We start from the raw sequence: 6,061 nt of genomic DNA, 5'->3' as shown, positions 1-6,061 counted from the left end.
CTTTGTTTTGTTCTGTTCTTGGGTTTTTATTCGGGTATTGCAATAGCCAAAGCCAAGGGGTAAGTACGTTTGTACTGTTTCATTGATTTATACCCCTTGTTGTTTGTGAGCAGTCTAGAGAAGTAATGATGCCTGGACTGAGTACGTTCAAAAGACTTTGTTGCTTAGGTTGTACGAGGGATTCCCAGTTGGAGGATTCATGTCCGATCCCTCCAGATGGAACTCCCACTTATGAGCTCTATTCTAAACATGGTATTGGTCCCATTACCTTTAACGACACATGGGTCCGATACACGAAAAATAGTGGAGTTTTGAGCTGGCCCCAAAATGGTAGTTTTGATTCCGCCATATTAGATATTCTGGAAACGATTCTGTTTAGAAGAAAAACCCGGCCAGCAATGTTTGACTCTTTTCGCCTTTGGCGTAAGGAAGCCAAACAGAAAGAAATTAAGCAAGCAAAAAACGGATAAGAAAGCACAAAACATGTCAATTATAGAGGCTGCTCAGCAGTTTAAAAATAATGAAGTAGATGGTGCGAATGAGATACTGGGAAGAAAACATCGCATGGCGATAGATAGATGCTATCCGATGCTGCCTACTTCCCCTCCAGATAAAAGTAAGGAATTAGAAGAAGATTCCCTAATGTCTTGTTTATTGAATTCACCTCCGCCCTATGCCCAAAATCCTAATGTACCTTTGTTACCCCCTCCTATTGCTCAACCAGTGGTTGCTCAATTGCCGATTGTTCAGCAACCGGCACAGCCCATTAATGCTTCCTTGCCTGCTTCCGCTCCGTCTTTACAGCCTGTAATTCAGCCCCCACCTCCTCTACAATTTCCTATTCTTGCTCCTCAGTCAGCCACATTTCAGTCTCCGTTGCCTTCTGCATCTGTAATGCCTCCTCGTCTCTCAAGGGATTCCCCTACCTCACACAGGAGACTAGCTGATGCTGTCTCGAATTTCTTTTCTCCTCTTCTTGGGTCTTTGAATTTGTCTCCAGCTTTCTCCAGACGACAATCCCGTTGTCAACTTCCTCTCACGGATGAAAAAGTGGTTCTGGGTTCCCTCGCTCATAAATGGATTGAGAATGGACTAGACTATAGTACAGAAGACATTAGGAGTTCCTTTCATCAATGGGTAGAGCCCACGCAGAGATATGTTTTTAATGTCATGTGTCAGACTCTTATTAAAGGTTGGGAAGATATGGAGTTAGATACAGTTCCTTCGGAGCTACTGAAGTTACAGGCTGATTTTGATAAAGGTTTTATTGTAGGACCACAAGCTGAAGACGCAGTGAATAAACTCATTGCGTTCCGAACCATGTTTTTGTCCTTTTCTTTTTCCGAGACTGATCTTACCAAAAACAAAGGCTATAAGAATTATCCGATGCGTGAAGTTCCTCCCATATGGAGGGACGCAATAGTTGGTCCGCCTGCTGTCCCTGCTCGTTTCCAGTGTATATGGGTCCACGAAACCTGGGAAAGGTCTGAAGTACTGGCACTTAAACAAACTCTTCCGGACCCCCGTAAAAATCCGGCTGGATATTATAAGGAATTGTCTCAAACAGTTGACGCCTGTATTATGAATTTGGCCGACATAGATATGTTGTTTGGAAATGTTGTTCCGCAAGCATTATGGACACGGATTCGTAGGGAAAATCATAATGCGGAATTAGGTGGTGATTGGGCTGCTATTAGAGCCGCTGATGCAGGTTAAGTGGGTGGTGCAAAACCCGATGATCTGATTACGGCCCTACCCGGCAGAATAATCGCATTAATGAAGACTATGATGCCCGCGGTGCGAGTTAATTGGGATAAGCTGGCCGCATGCAAGCAAAAGAAAGACGAAAGCATTTCGGATTTCTTCACTCGTTTTGAAGAGACGTTTATTGATCATAGTGGTCAGGATTTGAGTGTAGAGGGGGGTCAGCGGTTGTTTGTGGATAAGTTTGTATATAACTTGCTTCCTGAATTGTCAAATAAATTAAAAAGTTCTGAAAGTGCATGGGCTGTCTCTTCTCCTGCTAAAATATTGGCTACTGCACAGTATTATGAGAATAGAGATAAGGAGAAGGAGAAACAAGAGAAGAAAAATAAAGATTTGAAAACGAAGGTTCTTTTACAGCAAGCTTATCCTCCGCGTTCTGCACAGCCTCAGTTTTCTCAACTCCCACAGTTTCAGAAAGTGTTTCAGAAACCTGAGTGCTTCACGCCACGTCTACCGTTGGACCCTAATCAATGTGCGTATTGTAGAGAAGAGGGACATTTCAAGAATAATTGTCCAGTTGTATTACAGCGTAATAATGGGATGTCTGCTCCACGAGGTCGTGGTAATTCCCAGTCGGGACCTAGAGGTAGAGGACGGGGTGTGCCCTCTCAGGAGCAGCGTTCTATTCCTCCATCTACTACGAATTATTTTGATCAACAGAGAGTTCAGTCTACGCAGTATTAAAATGACGATTTTTGTGAAGAAAGGGCTGATGATTTTCATATCGAATAGGACAGCCATGGACGAAGTGAGGGAGTTGTGTCGATTCCAGTAGATCAAAATGGGCCACATGTCACTATCAATACTATGGGTGTTTCAGAACCGTTTCTTTTGGATACTGGTGTGATGAGAAGTTCTATTATGCATACTAAACTCCTTGGGGCACCTTTGTCTGGCTTAATAAATACTTCTGTTGGATTTTCTGGCGCCCCAGTTTGTAATCCGGTTTCTTGTCCCTTGCCCGTTTCGATTGGTCCCTATGATTTGAATGCTCCACTTATTCTGACAACCGGTTGCGGTGAGAACTTGCTGGGTCTGGATTTGTTGAAAAGATTACATGCAACATTGTATTGTTCCCCTTCGGGTGTGCATCTTACGTTGGGGAAGAAACTAACGTCTTCTGTGTATTTGTCTCGAGACCAGTTCCCACCTGAATTGCTTTCTCTTCCTGAAACTCTTTAGGCTACAGGTCCGAATGACGTGGGTTGTCTTGCGATCCCACCGTTTGTTGTCACAGTCAAAGAGAATGTGAGAATGCCACGCATTCCCCAGTACCGTATCTCTAGTGATAGAGAGAGAGCACTTTTGGCTATTGTCGATGATTTCATTCAGAAGGGCGTGGTTGAAGAAATGAGAGGCAATGTTTGTAACAGCCCTGTTCTTCCGATTCCTAAAAGAACTGATGCTTCACAGCCTCCTGTTTATCGATTTGTTATTGACCTTAGAGAGGTCAATAAAATTGTTGTGCCACAGTTTCCTGTTGTTTCGGACATTACAGCTTTGTTGATGATGATTCCTGCTTCGGCAGCTTGGTTTTCGGTTATAGATCTCAAGAATGCTTTCTTTAGTATTCCTATTGCTGAAGAAAGTAGGGATATCTTTTGTTTCTCTCTCGGTGGCCGAAGTTTTAGATTTAAGAGAGCACCCCAAGGCTATTGCGAAAGTCCCTCTATTTATAGCAAGGCTCTTAAGTCACAACTTGATGCTTTTTCTTTGCCTCCAGGTGCTACGCTTATTCAGTATGTGGATGATTTGCTAGTGGCTGCTGATATGGAAGATGTGTGTAAGACAGTGACTGTTGCGTTGATGCACCATTTGTCTGCTTTACATCATAAGGTGTCGCCCTCCAAGTTGCAATATGCCCGCCAAGAGGTTACCTATCTAGGTCATCTCTTGTCGAAGGAGGGAAGGCGATTGACCCCAGAACGTATTCACGCTATTTCACAAATGTCTGTACCTACCACGCAGAGAGAAGTGCATGCATTTTTGGGTATTACTTCCTACTGTAGACAATGGATTCCCAATTTTTCACTTTTGGCTAAACCACTGTTGGTACTAAGGTTGAAAGATACGCCACATCCGCTCCCTTGGACGGATGAATGTCAGAAAAGCTTTGTTGACCTACGTGCTGCTTTGTGTTCTGCTCCGGTGTTGGGTACCCCAGATTATAGCAAATCCTTTACATTGTACGTTCACGAGAGAGAGGGTTGCGCATTGTCAGTCTTGACACAGCAATTTGGAGATAAGCAGAGGCCATGTGCCTATTTCTCCGCTACATTAGACCCAGTAGCTAAAGCCTTGCGCAGTTGTCTCAGAGCTACGGCAGCTGCGGCGATTTCTATTAGACAATCTGCTGGATTAGTGTTGGACAATACACTCATTGTTATGGTTCCACATGCAGTGGATACCTTGTTGAACAGAACAAGAACACAGCACCTTACGAGTGCTCGTTTGTCTGGATATGAGCTGATACTTCTGGCGAGTCATATTCATATCAAAAGATGTAACACGTTAAATCCAGCAACACTGTTGCCACTCCCAGATGAGAAAGACGTTCAGGAAAAACATGATTGTTTTCTTCGAACGGAGAAAGAAACAAAGGGTAGGATTGATTTGAAGGACACTCCGCTCAATGACCCGGATGGGATCCTATGGGTGGACGGGTCTTGTTTCAAGCTTCCAAATGGGGAGACTACTTCTGCTTATGCTGTTACCACCTTATGCACAATTGTTGAGACGGCACGTATCGGACATAATTCAGCCCAAGCAGCTGAATTGATAGCCTTGACTAGAGCATGTGTGTTGTCAAAGGGAAAGAGAGTGAATGTGTACACAGATAGCCAGTATGCTTTTGGCATTGCACATAGTTTTGGTAGGTTATGGAGGGAGAGAGGATTCTTTACCTCCCACGGGACAAAGATCCAGCATGGCCAATTAGTGACTGATCTTCTTGAGTCACTTACCTTACCTGCACAAATAGCGATCATAAAGTGCAGCGCACATAAGAAAGTCACATATGATGTGGGTCGTGGAAATGCATTTGCAGACGAAGTAGCAAAAACTACAGCTAGAGACACAGCTAGTCGAATGTATGTGGCAGGTCCTGCAAACTGGGTTAGAGAAATTAGAATGTGTGAAGATACGATTGAGAGAGTGAAAACGATTCAGGGAGAAGCAACTGAGAAGGAATTGAGAACGTGGAAAGAAAGTACGGGAATGTTAGACTCGGCGGGTTGTTGGACGGAATTGTCAGAACATCAGCGATGGTTATTACCGGATGCTTATTTGTTGCCGGTTGTGACTATGGCTCATGGTCCAGCTCACATTAGTGCGAAAGGCATTTGTAAATTCTTGGCTCCTGTGTGGCAGAATGAAGGAATTCCAAAATGTGCAGAGAACGTGGTTAAGCATTGTATTGTTTGTCTAATGCATAACCCAGGAAAGGATACCCCAACTCCGGCAGGTCATTTTTCTCCCCCGTCATATCCTTTCGAAGTATTGCAGATAGATTACATTCATATGGATCGATGCAACAACCTTAAATTGGTTCTGGTGGTGGTATGTGCCTTTTCCCGCTAGATAGAGGCCTACCCCTTGAAAGATAACACTGCTCTGTCAACTGCTAAAGTGTTGCTTAAAGAGTTCTTCCCCAGGTTTGGTTTGCCGCGAATTGTCTGGAGTGACAATGGAAGTGAATTTGTGGGTCAAATTATGCAGAAAGTCTGTTCTGGTCTTGGTATCAGACAAAAATTCCATGCGGCAAACCATCCACAGTCAGCAGGTTTGGTTGAGTGTTATAATGGTACACTCAAACTTAAACTAGCCAAGATTCAAGCCAGTACGGGTCTTGCTTGGCCAGACACCTTGCCCCTAGCTCTTTTGTCAACCAGAACTACTGTGCACTCTCGTATGGGACTTAGCCCATATGAAGTGGTATTCGGATGCCCAGCTAATGTTTGGGGTGTCCCTCATCCCAAGAAATATTCTGACATACCATATCCTCTGTTAATTGATTATTTACATGATTTGACTACTAAATTAAGTATTATTCGTCAACAGGTAAAAAGTGCTTTGCCAGAGGCCTCCACGGACCCAGGTCACACCATTTTGCCCGGTGACTGGGTCTGCATCAAGAATTTTCAACGGACTAAGAATCTGGAGCCTCGTTGGTCTGCGCCTACGCAAGTTTGGCTCATCACCCGCACAGCTGTGAACTGGGTACATGGCGTGCACTGCAAAAAGGTGCCATTGCCATTATCCTTTGGCCAGTGGATACACAGTGGTATAAGAGAAT

This window comes from Lissotriton helveticus, chromosome 2_1 (assembly GCF_964261635.1).
Source record: "Lissotriton helveticus chromosome 2_1, aLisHel1.1, whole genome shotgun sequence".
In the NCBI taxonomy this organism is placed as follows: Eukaryota; Metazoa; Chordata; class Amphibia; order Caudata; family Salamandridae; genus Lissotriton; species Lissotriton helveticus.
The sequence above is the reverse complement of the archived record's forward strand: the minus strand, read 5'-3'. Positions refer to the sequence as shown.